Below are 20,307 nucleotides of genomic sequence, written 5' to 3' on the forward strand. Positions count from 1 at the left end.
AAATCTAGACCCGATGAGAACTCGTTTCAAGAACCTAGATTATATTAAAATCTAGACTCGTTGAAGAACCCGTCTCAAGAACCCAGATTACAAGGAGGAACGCCACAAAGGTTGTAGTTTACCTTTGATAAGTTCAAAAGTTCAATTAAGAACAAGAGGAGTAAAACTCAACTCACAATGAATAAATTCATCAAATTTCATAAACTTCTTAACATGAGGCAACAAAGAGTATTTAAAACAAAACCTAATTAAACCCTAGCCAAAATAAAGCCATTTTTTCCAAAAATGCCCCTAATGAAGAGTGTCACGGCTATAGTAACGCGCTACAGTGCTTGCTACAGTAAAACCCTAACCCTAGTTCAATAAAATAATAACTTTCCCAACATGCCCTTGCATAGGCCCCCTCTTAAGTCCTTCCCATAATAAACTCAATTATTCTAAACTAATAAAATAAGTCATTTAAATGAATCAAACAAGTTGAAAGCCTTCAAGTGCCCAAAGCCTTTGAGTCATGTTGTTGCCCTCTTCTATACCTTATCAAATGAATTAAAACTAGATCTTCATCCTTCAAGCCCATCTTGAATGTTGGGCTCTTGCTAAACTCGTCCCAAGTGGATCGCATCAATCCTTGCATTGCCTCCTTGATTTTCTTGGCTCTTGACCTTGTAATTGGCCCATCTGGAAGTTGCAAAGGATCTTTAAGACTAGGCCCACCTTGGTTCCCATCATTCCCCCTCTCCTCAAAAGGATTCGACCTCGAATCTCCACCTGGATCAAAGGGAAAATGGTTAGTAACATTGCAAATAGCAGAAACAGGATACTTGCCTGGAAGATCCATTAGATATGCATTTTCATTAATTTGTTCAAGAATTTGGAAAAGTCCGTCCAAGCTACCCTTGTCATCAACATGCAAAGGTGTTGAATCTAAAGGAGTAAATGGATTAATTCTATAAGCAATTTCAAATGGTGAAAATTGAGTAGTAGCATGAACACTCCAATTATTTGTAAACTCAATGAATGGCAAACAATACTCCCACAAATGTTCATGAAACATATCTAAAGCTTTCCTCACACCAAAATGATCGCTCCAATTATATGCAAACTCAATGAAACGCAAATGATACTCCCGCAAATGTTCATGCAACAAGTCAATGTATGGCAAATGATACTCACACAAACGTTCATGAAACACATCTAAAGCTTTCCTTACACCAAAATAAACACTCCAATTATATGCAAACTCAATGAATGGCAAGCAATACTCCCATAAACGTTCATGCAACACGTTAATCAATGACAAATGATACTTCCACAAACGTTCATGCAACACTTCAATGAATGGCAAATGATACTCCCACAAACATTCATGCAACACATCAGTGAATAACAAATGACACTTCCACAAACGTTCATGCAACACGTCATTGAATGGCAAATGATACTACCACAAATGTTCATGCAAAACATCAATGAATGACAAATGATACTTCCACAAACGTTCATGCAACACGTCATTGAATGGCAAATGATATTCCCACAAACATTCATGCAAAATATCAATGAATGACAAATGATATTTCCACAAACATTCATGCAACACATTATTGAATGGCAAATGATATTTCCAAAAACGTTTATGCAACACAACAAAAGTCTTCCTTACACCAAGGTTACCTAACAAACCACCATGTCTATCACACACAAGCAACTTACACATAAAACTAGTAAGCATACAAAATCTATTCTCTCTAAACAAGTACCAATCTAATTTATAGAACTTACCAAACGATGCTTTCTCACATGTTCCATACACACTAGCAAAGTCATCATCATTAGCATGCAATTCCTTATCATATTCAAGTCTCAACAATTTTACATCTAAAATGAAGACAACGACATACATTCTTGCTAAAGCATCAACCACAAATTTTCCATACCTTGTGTGTATTTGAATACAAAATGTCTCAATAAATTGCACCCACTTGGCATGCACTCTATTCAAGTTACCTTCTCCCTTCAAGTGCGTTAAGGACACATGTTCTTCAATGAAAGGTCGGGCAGGAATTGACGCACCAGGCACAAAATGAATGTAGTGCTCTATCTCTCTAATAGGTGGCAATCCACTAAACACACCACTAGGAATCATGACCTCATATCCCTACAACAAAGAAGCAATAACACTAGGCAAAGAGTCGTTAAATTTCGTTAGTATAAAAGCTTGCTTTAGCATAAAAACTCACTTTTGTCTTTTTGTTTCTCTCTGCAATCTCTCTTTCTTTTTCCTCTCGTGGCTCCACTCTTTTTTCTTGACTCTCAGCCACCTCTTTATTTTCTTTTTCACTCTCTCTCTCTTGATGTTTCGGCCTCATTCTCTTTTTTCCTCTCACTCTCTTTTTCCTTTCCACTCTTTTTTTTCCTTCACTCCTCTTTTTTTGAATTCTCGGCCTCACAATTGTTTTTCAACTCATTCTCTCTTTTTCTTGAGGTTTCAACCTCACCCTCATCTTTTCCCTTTGGTGGTTTGGTCTTCCTCTTTGTTACAACTTGATCATTTTTGTCCCACTTTGGTTTCCAAGGAGTACTAGAAACCAAAGTATACCTTGATGTACCATTTCTTTTCAACTGCCTCACCACCTTCATAGTCATATGTACAATGTCCTCTACCTCCACATAATGTTGCAAATCAACTACATTGGCTATCTCCCTATTCAACCCACTCAAAAATCTAGCCATCGTGGCCTCCCGATCCTCCACTACATTAGCCCGAATCATAGCCACCTCCATCTCCTTATGGTAATCCTCTACACTCCTAGACCCCTGTGTAAGATTTTGTAGTTTTTGGCAGAGGTCTCTATAGTAGTGGCTAGGTACAAATCTCTACCTCATGATAGCTTTCAACTCTACCCAAGTTTCTACAGTTCTCTCAAGATTCCTCTTCCTATTGGTCACTAATTGGTCCTACCAAATACTAGCGTAATCAGTGAACTCAATTACCGCCAACTTCACATTCTTCTCCTCCGAGTAATTATGACAATCAAACACTAACTCTATTCTTTTCTCCTACTCTAAATAAACTTCAGGGTCAATTCTACCTTGGAATGATGGTATTTTCATTTTGATGCTCCCAAGGTTCTTATCTACTCCATCTCGACCCCTGGTTTTGCCCTAAGTCCTCTTCCACTCCTAACTCCTCTATGTCTACCCAATCAAACTTCAGATGTTAGGTGTTCCTCATCCTTACCATACTCTCCATTCTTATACCCATTCTCAATACTAGGCTCACGTTGCCGCCTATCTCTCCCACCTTGCAGATTTCTAATCACTGCTTCTTGATGATCCATATTATCCCTCACTTCACCCAACACCAAGTTCAACCACTCAAACTGTTGTTGCATGGCATGCAACACAATGGATGAGTTATCTGCCATCACCTTTCGTGAAGAGCCACTCCAGTGAGACATTGTAAAGTGTTTACACTCGAATAATGACACTCCACTCGTGTTTCACTCTTAATTGGATTTTTCTCGATAATAGTCGCACACTCTCTTGCCTTCTACCTTAATAGTTTTATCGCTCAAGTTCTTTAAGAACTAGTTGAACTAAATGAAGATAATAAAATCTTGTATTATTCCAACCAGTAATATAGATCCAAGAAACAAGAAACAAGGAAGGAATAAAATGACACGAGATTCAAGAAATTTATACGATGGAAAGAGTAATTATAAAACAAGATACCAACTAAAAATATGAATTCAGCCCCTTTGATGATAAAATTCAATCAATAAAAGTATTTCTTTCTCTTTATTGTAACTATGTAGCAACCTTTGAATATGCTTCCTTTTCTTATCTGATTCTCCTTCTTCTTCTTCTCTTTTTTTTTCGAATTTTATTTTATTTTTTTTTCTCTTATTTTCCTTTCTTTTCTTTTCTTTTGTTTTCTTTTCTCTAATTCAATCACAAATAGTAATACTCAATTGTGAGAATGAAACAATTGAATTCAAGCACACAAGAATTGACAACGAAATAGAAGAGAATCAATGGAACGACACTCGAAGCAATGGACAAACTTAAAGATGTAAGAAACCCTAGGATATGCAAATTTCAGCCAAACCAAAAAACCCTAAGAATTTTGGCAGCCTACTTTTTGATTCTGCATTTTTTTTTGCAATCCTATAACATTGAAGCCCTAGAATTAACTTTAAGGATGCAAGAAATTAAAAGATAGAATCAGACCTGATTGGAAACCTGGCTCTGATACCAAATGATATGAACCTGCAGGAATGAAATCCCTTGAACCCACAATCAATTTGAAAACTCTCCAAGAAAGCCAAAATCAAGTCAATGGATGGAAAATCTAGACCCGATGAGAACTTATTTCATAAACCTAGATTATATAAAAATCTAGACCCGTTGAAAAACCCGTCTCAAGAACCCAGATTATAAGAAGGAACGCCATAAAGGTTGTGATTTACCTTCGATAAGTTCAAAAGTTTAATTAAGAACAAGAGGAGTAAAACTCAACTCACAATGAATAAATTCATCAAATTTCATAAACTTCTTAAAATGAGGCAACAAAGAATATTTAAACCTAAACCTAATTCAAAGCCTAGCTAAAATAAAGCCCCTTTTACCCTAAATGCCCTTAGATGAACAGTGTCATAGCTATAGTGTCGCGGCTACAGTAACGCTACAGTAACCCCTAGAAACCCTAGTTCAATGAAGTAATAACTTTCCCAACATGCCCCTGCATAGGCCCCCTTTAAGTCCATCCCATAATAAACTCAATTATTCTAAACTAATAAAATAAGTACTTTAAATGAATTAAACAAGTTGAAAGCCTTCAAGTGCCCAAAGCCTTTAAGTCATGTTGTTCCCTCTTCCATAGCTTATCAAATGAATCAAAACTGGATCTTCATCCTTCAAGCCCATCTTGAATGTTGAGCTCTTACTAAACTCGTCCCAAGTGGATCGCATCAATCCTTGCATTGCCTCCTTGATTTCTTGGCTCTTGACCTTGTAATTGGCCCATCTGGAAGTTACAAAGGATCTTTAAGACTAGGCCCACCTTGGTTCCCATCAAACGTCTCCACCCCTCTTGAACCATATCAATACCTCCCTCACCTCCTGATTTCCTCCGCACCTCAGCTCTAAGTTTTTGCTTGAGCCTTGAGAGAACTTCTCCCTTTTAGAGATCAAAAGAGTGAAACTGAGTGAGTTCTTGGTGAGTTCTTGAGTGTTCTTGTGTAAGGCTATCTTGAGTGCTTGGAACGCCATGAAATTTGTTAGTTTTCTTCATTTTGTTCTTAGTTAGCGTTCAAAACTTTGTTTCAAAGTGTTGGTACGGAATTTGGTTGAGTTTTGAGAAGGTTATCAAGCTTAGTTCAAAACCGGGTCAATTAAGAGATGGTTTGACTGATTAAATGATTTTAAGTGGGCATTTAGCCATGGCATGTCTTAAGCATGATTTTATATGATTTATCTTTGTCTTAACATGATTATGGAAGGTTTAAATTATGGTTAGATGCATGCCATGGTAGGTTTTGAATCTATCTTGTTCTGATCATCAAGCATGTATCGGTTTTGAACATATTGGTGATTAAGGATTTCTTAGCCATGATTAAGTGTTGGGATGAAATTGATTATCCAATAATTAGCCTTCATTATGTCATTAAAGATGTTAGTGATCATTTGTGATTAAAGAAAATCTCATATGCATGCATTCATAGGAATCAATAATTGAAAACACACTGCCTATCAACTAGGATGCATGCCATGGTTTGGGATTGTTTGGGTAAGTTTCACTTTGATTTTTAAAAATTCAAGGGCGCAGATGGTTTTAGAATGCCGAAAATATGAAGTCTATGAAATTTGGTTAAATGTGGAGTTCGTTTACAATTAGTGAAAATTTAGGGCCTAGATGGCAATTTTTGAAAGTGTAGGGGTTTTTTGTAAATACCCAATTTTTGAAACCTTTGTTTGTGAACCTTATTCATAGAAGTATCAATCCTAAATTAGCACATACTTGATTTTCATAGCTACAATGTTATTTTCAAATTACTTAGGAAGTTTGTAAGTTGGCCACTAACTTACACCTTGATAGATTATTTATGAATAATTAATAAATGTTTCATTCATATTTCAATTATCATTTTGAGCATAAAATATCATGTTATATAATACATTGACTGCATACTTACATGACATGTGAGATTTTCACCATTTTTAGCATATTGCATATAAAAGTCAGTTTCACATGAAAACTTGTTACATATACACATGTCATGAAATACATTTTCTATGCATAGCATGAAAATAATTTTTGTCATGACCCCAAAGGCTAGGATGTGGAATTATCCTAGTGAAACTCCTTTGTTCACTTTGGAGTGTTTAAGAATAGAGTGGTAACCTCTAGGTTGATGAATAACAGTCAATAGACTTCGAATGAGTTCTTTTAAAGAATGCTGGAGCGAAGTCAATACGTTACAACACCTAATGCTGGTGGGTGCACAAGTTATGATGTTATGTTATATTTACCAATGCATTGAGAATGAGTCTATAGATAACGTAGTTTCAACGTGATTTGTTCTACGATCATCGACATGTACTCACAGTGCATGTGAGAAACTATGACGTTACCACACGTTATGATATTAATTATGAATTGCTAACATTGATGAAAGTTTATGATGAAGTTATGTTTTCAAAAACAATTGCAAACATGTTTATTGAAGGAAAACATGTGTCTCCATTTTTCTGAAATGTTGAGAAATCTGGATGAGAGACATGCATACTGATTTTCTTTCTGCATTTCACGCATTACATAGTTATCATTCTTCATGCTTAATTTATCTGTGTGCACACTGGTTCTTTAACTTACTGAGATTTCGAGTAAATCTCACCCCTTATGGGACCACTATCATTTCAAGTGGAATGATAGAAGTTGTGCCAGGTCTTGAGGAAATTGAGCTAGATGGAGCACTGGATCTGATTAATTGAGGAGTCGGACCTTGAGAGGAGATTGGATTTAATCCTAATGTTTATAGCCCAAGTCCTTCATGCTCTAGATCGCATGAAGAGAATGATTTGACTTTAACTCTTAGTTGTATTAAGTCTATGCTACGTTGGTATTTTGAACTTAATGATTTCTAATGAAGTTGGGATGTTTTTAGTTATTCTGGCGTATTTTATACTTACACATTTTATTTTCGCTGCGATTATTGCATACTGCTAGTTGCATACTAGGATGCATTGCCTATTAACTATCATGTATAGGGGTATATAACCTTGTGTTGCATATCCTGACGCTCTAAGTCTTTGTTCCATCCCAAGCGGAGGTTGGGAGCATCACACCTGTTAACTTACTGAGATTTGAAATCAAATATCACCATGGTAATCCAAACTACCATTCCCCCCGAATAGTAGGCAATGCGTCAGGATCAGGGCAGGGAATAGACACTGGCAGACTGGAGGAAGTGGACTAGACGCTGCAGACGCGACGCGGAGCTTACTGCTTGTGATAGAACGGAGATTTAGAACATCGGGACTTGCAACACAAGATTACATACTCCCGTACATGATATTTAATATGCAATGCATCCTAGTATGCAACTAATGGTATGCATTAATTGCAGCTAAAATAAGAGTGAAAATATAACTGATACTAGACTAATTAAAAACATCCCAATGCATTAGTGACCATCAAGTTCAAAGTCAAATCGTCACATAAACTTAGTACAACTAAGGATCAAAGTCAAATCATCCACTTCATGCGTTATAGAGCAAGAAGGACTTGGGCTATATACACAAGGATCAAATCTAGTCTCTTCTCAAGGTCTGGCTCCTCCTCAATCCGTCGGATCCAGTGCTCCATCTAGCTCGTCCTCCTCGAGATCTAACACAACTTCTACCATTCTGAGTGTAATGATAGTGGTCTCAAAAGGGGTGAGATTCAGTAAGTTAAACAACCAACGTGTTCTAAAATAAATTAAGCATAAAGGATCATAAATATAAAATGCAGAAAATCAGTATGCGTGTCTCCCATCCAGATTCTTTAACATTTTCAAAAAAATGGAGACACGTTTTCATTTAGAGAACATTTTTACTTCTATTTTTTGAAAAGATAACTTCATCATAACCTTTCGTCATTATTAGCAATTCATAATTAATCAAAACATCATAACATGTGGTAACGTCACAGTTCTTCATATGCACTGTGAGTACCTACCAATAACAGTAGTAAAACTCATTGAGACTACGTTGTCTGCAAAGTCGTTCTCAATGCATTGATAATATAACATAACATCATAACATGTACACCCACTAGCCTTAGGTGTTATAAAAAAAATTTAACTTCGCTCTGGCGTTCTTTAAAAAGAACCAATTTAAAGCACGTTGGCTGTTCTTCATCAAACCAGGGGTTACTACTCCATTCTTAAACACTCTAGAGTAGACATAAGAGTTTCCTAGGATAATTCCCCATCCTAGCCTTTGGGGTCGTGACAAAAATATTTTTCATGCTAAGTTGAAAAAGTATTTCATGACATATGCATATGTAGCAAGTTTTCATGTGAAAATGACATTTATAGATGCAATATGCAAAAATGGTGAAAAATATCACATGTCATGTAAGTACGGACTCAATGTATCAGGTTCATAGACAAAGACTTCGAAAATGGGTATTTACAAAAATACCCCCAAACTTTCCAAAATTGTCATTATGGCCCTAAATTTTCACTATTTGCAAACAAACTTCAAATTCAATTAAACTTCATGGAGCTAATATTTTTTATATTCTAAAATCATCTAAACTCTTAGAATTGTAAAATTCAAAGTGGAACTAGCTCAAATACTCCCAACCTGTGGCATTGACTCTAGTTGACGCCTTCAAGTGTTTTCAACTATTGATTCATACGAATGCATGCTTAAGCAACTTTCCTTAATCATAAACAATCACTAAAGTCCTTAATGATATGATAAAGACTAATTATTGGATAATTAAGCTCATCCCAACACTTAATCATGGCTAAGAATCCTTAATCTCCAACTTACTAAAAACCGATGCATGCTTTGATGATCAAAACAAGATAGAATTAAAGCCTATCATGGCATGCTTTTAATTGAAAATCAAACCTTCCATAATCATTATAAGACAATGATAAATCATATCAAAGCATACTTACATGCGATAGCTAAATTTCCACTTAAAATCATTTAAACATATAAAGCATCCTTTAATGACCCGGTTTTGTGCTAAGCATGATAATCTTTTCTAAACTCAACCAAATCTCATTCCAACACTTGAAAAAAAATCTTGACATGTAAACTAAGATCAAGAGCAAGAAAACTTACAAATTTTGTAGCCCTTAAAGCTCCCAAGACAACTTTGCTCAAGAACACTCAAGAACTATCAAGAACCTACTTGGTTTCACTCCATTGCTCTCTAAGGGGGAGAAATGCTCTCAAGACTCAAGAGAAGGCTTGGAGCTGAGGTGTGGAGGAAATGAGGGGGTGAAGAGGCCTTTTATAGGTGGCCAAGGGGGTGGAGACGTTGACCTTGGTCCATGGTGATTGGTGGAAATGGGCAGCGGTGTAAGAAGCTGAATTTCTAGCTTGCCTTCATCAGCTTGTGTCGCCTTGTGCAGGGGGAATAGTGGCCTGAAACCACCATGATTGCCTCCCTACTGTGGCTACAATTCTCCTGTAGAGGTGGACCGGTCATGGGGCAGAGGCTAGATGGGAAAAAGTCCACCAAACCACCCAAGGTGCCGTTGGGTTTAAGTGGTTTCTTCTTGGACACTTTTGTGATGCTTTGGTTTTGTGTAGTCTTTGGGTGGGAAAACTGAGTCAAATTGCTCATAATAGCCATGGGGCCTCTTGGGGATTGGGTCACGCAGGAGGTGGCATGGGGTCAAGGCTCAACCATGGTAGGTGGTTGGTTAAAGCTCAACCCAACCAGTTCCCACTGAACTAGCCTAATGGTGCAATCGATTTTGGCTACTTGGTTTGGTTTGTGAAACCAATTTTGTACAAGGCTTGTTTTGGGTTTACATAGGTCTCATCAGATGTCTAAGAACCATATTACCCTTGAGAAAAGGCACAAAAATATTGGGCCCAAGGGCAAAACAGTCCATGTACTCAAAGGGCATACATATGAGCCAATTGATGTAGGTTTGGGGCATGATATGTCATTTTCCTTAATGAACTCTGGGGAGGTTTATCTAGGGTATTAGTAAGGTATAAGAATGATAAAATGAAATAATAAAGAAAGAAAATTTTAGATCAAAAGGTTAAGGAAAGATTTAAATGAAATTAAGCTTCAAAGCATGGCTTAAAGATCACTAACCCTTTGTATGTTGATTAATGGGCTTAGCCAAATTTCAAAACTTAATTTGGGCACTTAGGGTATGATATGGATTTAAGGAAACCCATGGTATGCTATATTGGATTTTCAACTTGAATAGTGAAATAAACCCAAACATGGCTTTGGGCCTTGTGGGATTAAAAGGGCCAAGAGTGTGGGTTGATGGCATCGTGGGCTTTTGGTCTTAAATGAGAGGGGGCCTTATTTCTAAACTTTTGAGGGTTAAATAGAGACCTCAAGATCCACTAAGATGGGCTTGAAAGGGCTTGTCTTGGCCTAATTGGGCCATGGGTCAATTCTACACCAAGTTTGGCCCAAAGGCCTTAAGCCTTCCTTAGACTTAGGCCAAGGCTAGCTTCTCTAAGTCTTGAATTTCCTAAAGGGCTTGGTTTAAGGCTTGGCCCATGAATGTTCTAAGGTCCTAAAGGCCCTTAGTAAAATCACTAATGGGCTTACTTCTCTAACCCTTTACTTAATGATACTAAGTGCCAAGGTCTAAACTAATCTCACTATCAACATTGAAGCAAGTAAATAAAATAATTAAACAAAATAATATATATAAAAGAATATTTAAAGCCCAAAATCATAAGCTTAATCTAGAGCATTTAAAGGTTAATCCTAATGGTTAGTTAGGTGGGGTGTTTCATAGTTTCCATAGTTAGGTTTTTGAACAGTATTTTGGTAATGTAAACATGGAGCCCGATCTCCCATGTGTTGAGATTATAGTCTTCTGAGACCCATACTGTAATCTTGGATATTTATTTTGTTAAATATGCGTGGATTGCACTTTATATTTGGGATATATCAGTTTTGTGCATAGTATTACTTAAACAAAATTATCCGTTGCGAATATTGCATAATGCTAAATGCATGTTAGGAACATTGCATCTTATATGTCATGAACGGGGGCAGATAACCTTGTGTTGCATGTCCCGATACTTCAGATGTTCGTCTGATCCCAATCAAAAGTCTGGGGGCGTCACATGGTTGTATCAGAGCAATACGTCTCTGGGTTATAAACCCACATGTCCTTAGGAAATGCAATAAATTTTAGGCTTGAAATTTTAGTCTACATTAGGCTTGAATTTCTTGAAGCATGGGAGGTAGTATGTGGTTCTAATACATGTACTCGTGTGTTTCAAGAAGTGACACATGACTCGCGGTAGGATACCTTGGAACCTGGAGGGAGGCAGCAATCAAGAGAATCAGAATCCCCCGTTGGATGGAGGATTAGCTGAAACTGTATGTCTGCTAGTTGACATGCTTAGACAACAGCAACAACAGTAAGCACATGTACCCAGACCTGAAGTCAGGGGTTGTCTGTATGAAAAGTTCTTGATCCATCGTTACCCAAATTTTTCTGGTAATGAAGAGCCACTAAGAGTAGAGAAATGGATTATGGATCTTGAAAGGACCTATGAGATCTGTGGATGTACTGAGGATCATAAGGTTCGATACGCTGGATACTTATTCCAAGGAGAAGCTAGAATATAGTGGGATACGTGAAGGCAGCTTCTAGTAAGGGAACTAGGAAGTTTGGTTGCATTATCATGGGAGTGATTCAAGGAAGAGTTCGACAACAGATTCTTCCTGCATTATGTCAAACAGCTGAAGGCGTAGGAGTTCACAACTTTAACTCAAGGCAGTTTGATTGTAGAACAGTACGCTGCTAAGTTTATAGCGTTAGGAAGGTTTGCACCATACTTTATTTCTACTCAAAGGATGTAGGCGCAAAAGTTTCAAGCAGGACTTGAACCAAAGATTCGTAGTCAAGTAGCTTGTCTAAGAATAGAGAATTACCAAGAGTTGGTCAATGTGGCCATGATAGCAGAGGTTGAGCATAGAGGTTTGACGATCCAAGCGGTAGTACCAAGAAGAAGAAGACTATGCCTTTTGCTGCAAGCGGTAGTACCAAGAAGAAGAAGACATTTTCCAGCCCGGCGAAAGGTAAGGGAATAGTGACAGGAGGGTAGATGCCGTCTCTATGCCCGTTATGCCCTAAGTGTGGAAAGTGTCATCATGGAGAATGTCGCAGTGGTTATGGAATTTTTTATCAATGTGGGAAATCGGGACATTTGATCAGAGAGTGTCCCAACACCACACAAGGCAGTGGAGCTGGTGATCACAAGCCAAGGCCCCACATCCCAGCGTGCGTGTATGCTGTAACCCCAGGTGATACCGATGTTGACGCATCAGAGGCTGAGGAAGCTGTCGTCATCATTGGAAACATCAATCTGTTAAGGTTCATGGCTTGTCCACTATTCGATTCAGGTGCGTCGCAGTCCTTTATGTCTACAAACTGAACTATTACCTCGACGGGTTGTAGTGTTAATTCCTGATGGGAATACAGTAGCTTGTACTCATTTAGTTAAGAGTTGTCCTGTAGAGCTGGAAGGAAGGACGCTGAAGGCTGACTTGCTAGTATTCGGTCAAATGGAGTTCGACCTAATCTTGGGGATGGACTGGTTATTCAAGCACTATGCTAAGATAGACTGTCGAAAGCGAGAAGTTGTGTTTGAACCCCTAAGTGAAGACAAAATTAGTTACGTGGGAGCATCAGTTAAGGCCACCCCTCTAGTGATTTTGGCTTTGCAACCTAGGAAGTGTATTGTAACAGTCTGTTAGAAATTCATTGGTGGAATTTCTATAGGCTTTAGGAAGCTCGTGGAAATACCGTAAGTTTACACAATTCGACCAATCACGTAGGTTTTAGTCTGTCAACATAGTTAGAGTTATCACTCACTATAGTGTCATAAGTATAATTTTATTTATTTGATATAGTTATAAGTGTCAGATTGAGTTATGGTTTGCACCATTAGACTCAATTGATTATTTAAAATTTTATGGTGCAACAATCTCATTTTCAATTTTCGGACGAGAAACACTTGTTCAAAAATGTATTTTGCTTATTCCGAGACACTTTGAGATTGAATTTCAATAAACAAATACTCAACCTCTGGCCTGCGTATCACACACCACACACATGCCTACTCATCAATCCAGTTCGTCGCCACGTAGACGAAGACCACCGAAGCCTTCAATCCTCACTCACCCAGACAAACACCGAACTTCACCCAGTACAGTTAGGTTTGTATGAATATTTAGGATTTTATAGTGCAAAGTTTTTGTTTCACTCTCCCGGAGTGAATAGTAACATCTGTAGTAGCATCTAGCGTAGAGTTTTCAAAATCACAGTGTGGAATGTACAAATTAGGTTAGAGAGGTTTTATTTGGACACTTGGTAGGATCTTAGCCACACTTGGAGAATAGTTTTAGACACTTGGCACAAAGAGGAACCTTGAGTTGGATTATGAAGGAATCAAAGTGTGAGATCATATCACCTAAGCAAAGTCCTATTCTTTTTCATTTGATCAACCATTTTGTGTCAGACCAAAGAGGGTTTCAACCCTAGTGTAATCCTAAATGGTTGGAATCCAATTGAAAACCCCAAAAGCTTGGTTAAAACTGAAATCCTAAACAGTTTCCCCAAACCGTAAATTTGGCTTCCAAACCCTATCTGATCCAATTTCTAACATTATGTTTAATCACTTGATTAAATCACTTCTATATGCTATTAATTTCTCAAATTCTTGTTATGACATCATGATCTAACCAAACCTCTTTAAACTCCAAATGAAGCCAACTTGTTTAAGGCCCAATACGACCCACGAATTTTGGTTACCTTGGCAAAACTTCTTGAGGAAGTTTCCACCCACCCATGGCTGACCATCCATTACTCATGACACTCCAAATTCGTGCTCGATGTGAGGGGAAAAAGCCACCTCATCAAACCCCTTCTAGAAGGCAGCAGCAATAGCCCACTCCCCCTCTACTATTCTTGCCTTTTCTGACCAAAACACCATCCCACAAGGGTCATTCAAGCCCATACTTCACCCTCCAGAAGTCTAGAGGCGTGAAAGGCACCCTTCTTTTCATTTCATCATTTCTCATCCCCATTCTTAGAGAGAAATACTTAGTAGCTCTCTCGTGAAGTTTTCTGAGTCATTTTGTGTGGCCATTTACGACCCTTTGTATGTATTTTCTTGCAATTACTCTTTCATCAAAGTTGTTCTTATTTCAGTCTAGTTTTTGTAGATAACTTATTTGTTTCATTTTGTGGTGATTTGGTCTGTCAAGAGTTGTTTTAACCATGTAAAGGTCATGCTGGTTGTTAAACTTGACAGTGTGCCATGTTTTGGAATTTTTGACCAAGCTAATGGACATATCTTGGTCCGAAAATTTTATAGAGTGTTGTTAACATGTGCTTATGAATTTTCAGCAAGGATTTGTTGCATGACTAATGCTTTTGGTGAAAGATTTTCTTAGATATAGAAACTTAGAAACTAGAAGTGGAAAAACAGTTTTTGTTTTGAGAAAGTTGGAATATTTCGTGGTTTAATCTTATTCCATTGGCTTTGATATTTTTATTTGATGATCCTAAGCCTCTTATATGTAATTTGGGATGTTGTTTTGAAGATCTTTAGTATTGGTTTCAAAGATATGATTTTTCTATGCAAGCGGATTTTGATTAGACCTAAAATTTGATGTTTTTGGGTTAGATCCATTTTTTATTGATTTTTAGCCATGTGATTTTAAGTTTGATAGTTGAATCTTCTTTAGGACCCATTTTTAAACCATTTGATGTTTTAGTTTGAAGACCTCATCATTTTAAGCCATGGATCAAGAGATTGATCAAAGCTAGTTAAGGAAAAATTTCTATGTTTGGACGAAGTGTAGAACCAAAACCTCTTAAGTGTTGTTTTGTGATTTTTGATGACTTTTGTTTGATGATTTAAAGCATGGTTGATCTTAGGATGATGTTATGAATATGTTAGGAGTAAGATTTGTTTTTTTTTTTAATTATTGGAGGTGTTTTGAATATGGTCAAAACTTGTGATTCAAATATTTGTTTTTGGTTAAAAAGTTTGGATCATTTTACTAAAAAGTGTGGCGCTCCTAGCCCCCGCTTGGGATTGGACGGTGACTGAGATGCCGGGACATGTATCATAAGGCTACACACCCCTCGTACATGACAGATAATATGCTATGTACCTAAGTATACTAGCAGTATGCAATAACGATGCAACGGAAAAATTAATAAAAGTTGGATAAACTAAGCAATGCGATAAGCAATTGCAAAGCACATGGTACCGTAAACTAATATCATAACCCAAAACATTGTCCAAAACATTAACATAGGCCTTAAAGGCATAATATCCCAAAAAGCATGAAGCATAATTATAAAATTCCCAAAACACAAGATTCCCACAAAAGAAACATAAGTCCACAAAATACTTAAACACCAGTACTCTTCAAAAAGATTCGGGCTTCACGCGTTTCTCTAAAGCCTTATCCTTGTCTCGATTGTTACGCCGCTTGAAGTATGCGATGAATTCAAGTCTACCCATGATTTCCCAATCAATAGCCTTGAGCCGCTCCCAGAGAGAAGGCTCAGGCCGATTCATGAGCATTTTAGACACAATCCTCTCTGGAGAAGGAGGTGTCGTTCTCTTCCTCTTGGTCATAGTCGCCTCTCACTAAACCTGTCACAACTTCTACCATTCTAGTTGGAGAATGGTAGCTGGAATGGTAGTGGAAACTACCACAATGAGATTTTAAAAAATCTCAGCAAGTAATCACACAGCATACCACAATTAATACAAGCATACAAAAAGTATATTATGATATGTTTGCATGGACATGTACTTGACTTATACCTTAACCAGAACTTGACTTATGCACTTGACCATTTACACAAGACTTGTAACAGAGACTTGAACTTTTAATAAAGACTTCTTAACTTTCTTATTCACGTGATCTTATTCAAAACTTGCCTTATCAGAATATATCACAAGATTTTCATCGAGTGATCCTTATCATATGAGCTCTTATACTTACTTGTTCAGAGGGTGGACATAACAAGGCTCCCCTCCTTACACCGCGTGTTCTTACTAGTTACCGCACCATCAACGGTTTGTATACCATGATGAATACAGCATAAATAGAGAATCATATTAACTCGATCTTACTTCGTCGGGTTACATGCCTTATGCACCCACTAGCGTTAGGTGCTTCCTCGCTCCGGCATTTTTGAAAAAGAATCCATTCGAGGCTCGTCGACTATTCTTCGTTGATCCAGGGGTTACCACTCCATTCTTAAGCACTCCAGAGTGGACAGGGGAGTTCCATTAGGACATTCCCCCACCCTAGCACTTGGGGTCATAATAAAACGTTTAGACTCTTTTCTTTGAAAATCACTTTTTTTGAAATACTTCTTTGAAAACACTTTTTCCCCAAATGCATGTAACATGAGACTTAACATGCTTACTTATACTTAACATATGACATATGAAATGTCGTGCATGAAACAACCAAGCATAACATATTCATTTCATAGCATGATCACATAAACCATGATAGATATCAAATCACGTGCATAGAACCATAAGAACTTGCTTAGGTTGAAACTCATAGGCACAAAAACATGAAGATTTATCACATAAACATGTTCCAACTTCAAGCAAATAACATAGGGATCAAAGCATAGAGAAACGATGCATGAAATCATAACATTTGACTAAGGTCCAAAACATTCAAGACATGGTATGGCCGAAATATCATGATACATATTCCATCATTGTTAAACATGTGAAAACTGAAACATATACAAGTATTTCATGGTATATTCATCACAATTTCAAAGCTTATAATTCCTTCCATAGATTGATATAAAATCATTTTAACATAATCAAACAAGCAATCAAGAATTAGCAACCAAAACAAACATGGTAATGAAAAGATTTACACAATCAGATACAAGCATTAACCAAGAGTAGGTTGAGTGTATACTTACAAAATCCTTGTAAAGAAACACTAGCAAGCTATAAATCCGAACATACCATATTAGAAAGAGCATCTAAAACCCTATCTCATGTTCTTGTGCGTGTGTGTGTTTCTACGGCATCACTTGGTCTTAAACCATTCAGCTTCTAGGGTTATTAGGTTAAAACCCTATTCATTTCACTCATAAGGTAAAACAAAACCTAAGGTAGCCAAAAATACATGTGATGGTTGAAACGTGGAGGATAAGTTCCCCCTTCACTATTTAGTCTCAAGGGTTTCTCTTAGAAACCCTAGGTTATTTCCAAGAAAATAGAAGAAAGTGTGTGTTCTATCATTTTTCAAAGTCTAATGAGATTTGAACCTCATTTTTCGGATTGAGAAAAGGTTTTTGTCTGAGCAAGACTTAGGAAAACCGAACCTTGCCTTGCAAATCCTTGGGTAGTGTTGAAATCCTTCTCTTGCAAGGATCTCTCTTGTTTGGTTGGAGAGAAAACACAAGAAAATGAGGGAGCTTTCAAGGAACTTGAGAGAATTGTGTGGAGAGAGTGGAAACTCATGCAAAATCCAAAACATGGCAAGGGAAAAGCCTCCTAGGCGTGAACCCTTCTCTTTATATAGAGACCCTTCACTTCCCTCCTTGTTGAATCAAAACCCTTGCATGTGAGACAAGTGACAAGGTTTCTTCTTCTTCCTCTCTCAAAAACCGAAAACCTCTTCGAGTTCCCCACTTAGATTGCATTGGGAAGGGGCATTCTTGGAGGTGGCATGCCGGGCTTCCCTCCTTGGCCGAAAATCGCATTTCCCTCTTATGCCCTTCATTTCCTTTAACAAGTCAATATCTTCTCAAGGGGGTAACTTGGTAAAACCATGCATGTCTCTTCCTATTCCCAACAAGGAACTCTTGGCATGGAGGACAAGTGGCATTGGGTGTGTGCCATAGCCCTAGCCGTCCCTTTCACTTTCCATTCCCAAGGTGTTGCTTCATCTTCCCAATACTTATTCCCTAGGTGACCCTTCACATTTCATTGGTCCAAAATACACTAAGTGACAAGTGGCAAGCGAATGGAATACTTGAGGGGTATGCTAGCCAAAAATCCTAGGGGCAAACTTGTCCTTGATATAAAAGTCTCATCCCAAAGGTCTTCTAGAAACTTGGTGCATGCTTGACACATGGAAAAACCTAACAAAATTCGAAATTCCAAAGGCCTCCCTTCAATTTCCTATGCAAAACTTCTAGTAAGACACCATTTCACTTCCCTAGGCTCCCCTTGCCAAGAAAGCTACCTTGGAACTCGAATTCTGGACAAAAAGCAATGGGCTAGGCGTGTAAGCCCATCTTGGTGCATTCCTACACTTCTCTTTCCCCCTTAGCCCACTTTCAAGACTAGGTTCAAAGTATAAGATTCTTGGGTCACATAAAACTTAGCAAATTTAGATTGGATCATGGGCCTAAACTATTGGACCTAAATTCCCAATAAGGCTAAAATTCTAAGGTAAACCAGAGCCACTCTTCTCATGGGCTTAAGTTACTACATCAAAGGCTTCTAAGGCCTTTCAAAGTAATTAAGGCTCTTAAAATACCACGGCAACCTAAAACAATTCTAAGGGCCAAGCCTAGACAAAAACTCGGGCCATCACAAAAAGTTTGGTGGTGATGATTAACATTTCTTTTAATGGATGTTTAAGTATGTTTTTAAACTTAGGATAGGAAGAAATTTGTTGAAAAAATTTGGTTTGATCATGAGTTTTGAAATTGGGAGAAATTGCAACAAAAATCAAGTGAATGCATGTTTCGGGCCCTATAGAGTTTTCATGGTTGTGTTTACTTTTAAATTTTTCTAATTTGATATTTGATGTTAGGACAAAATTTACATGAGCTATGTAAGTTTGGTGATTTTGGAGTTAGGATGCAAAATGATCATTTTCCCACATGTAGAGGGTAAAATGGTAATTTTATTCTATGGTAATAGTTATCCTTATTTCTAATTATTAGTGATTAAATTCTAACTTTTAGAAATTACTATTTTTAGTTCCTCATGATCGCACTTGAATTTTTGCTTAAAAATGCGAAGACCGAGGTAAGTTGGCTTTTAACTTACTATCAGTTTAATGTGTATGTGTGACGAGTAAAGGAACTATAGTGTATGTATGTATGTTATCATATGTGTCATACCTAGTAATTACATATTCATATGTTACACATAATTTATTCTGTCATGAATTGTTCATCTGTTACGCAAGTTATTCTATCACGTATTACTATACATTACAAGTAAGTCATGTTAAGTATGCCATATGTTACATGTATGTCATGTCATGTAATATTCACTGTTACAAGTATGTCATGTTAAGTATGTTGTCTGTTACATGTTATGCCATGTTACAAAATGTTGTTTGTTATATGTTATGTTATGTTACGAAATGTTTCTATCTCAAGTAAGTCGATCAAGTTATGTTACGTCAGGGTTTCTATCCTTTCATATTCCAGTTACGTTTTGTCTCAAATACAGTTTATGTATTTCGAGAACAGTCATGTCAAGTTACCCATGTAATTCACGTTCATGTCATGTTTCAACTCATGTTATGTTCAAGTTAAGTTCATGTTATCAGTTAAGTTGTACTATCGTCAAGGATGATACACACTGCTTGGTATTGCGGTCAAGGCTTATGCACTACTGAGTACTACGATGAAGGAGTATAATCTTTCATACTATAGAAGGATATATTAGTTAAATTATACTACGGTCAAGGATGATATGCGTCGCTTGGTACTGCGGTCAAGGCAATGCGCTGCCAAGTACTATGGTGAAGGAGTAAAATCTGTCGTATTATAATCATCTTGTTAAGTCAAGTCTCAAATCAAGTTCATGTTAAGTCAAATCTTAGATCAAGTTCACGTTAAGTCAAGTCTCAGATCAAGTTCATGTCAAGTCAAGTCTCAGTTTAAGTGTAGTTCAATTTAAAAGAGTCAAGTTCAGTTCACGCTTCAGTTTAAGTTATGTCAGTTATGTTATGTTGTATGTCAAGTTATGCTTTGATTACTCATGACTTTGATTATTATGCATTCATGCTTTTACTGGCATGCATGCATCATTCACCTGTGG

At 37.3% G+C, this 20,307-nt stretch overlaps 1 long non-coding RNA gene across 1 annotated transcript; it reads right to left on the reverse strand.

Annotated features, from left to right (window-relative positions):
• Positions 1 to 7,786: 7,786 nt before the first annotated feature.
• On the reverse strand, positions 7,787 to 19,481 carry LOC121247673. The gene is made up of 3 exons (XR_005937273.1): positions 19,469 to 19,481; positions 13,315 to 13,321; positions 7,787 to 7,911 (listed from the first exon to the last, which is right to left on the reverse strand). It is a non-coding gene; the product is annotated as an uncharacterized LOC121247673 (long non-coding RNA).
• Between the last annotated feature and the right edge of the window lie 826 nt (positions 19,482 to 20,307).

The sequence above is a fragment of the Juglans microcarpa x Juglans regia genome, chromosome 1S (assembly GCF_004785595.1).
Source record: "Juglans microcarpa x Juglans regia isolate MS1-56 chromosome 1S, Jm3101_v1.0, whole genome shotgun sequence".
In the NCBI taxonomy this organism is placed as follows: domain Eukaryota; kingdom Viridiplantae; phylum Streptophyta; class Magnoliopsida; order Fagales; family Juglandaceae; genus Juglans; species Juglans microcarpa x Juglans regia.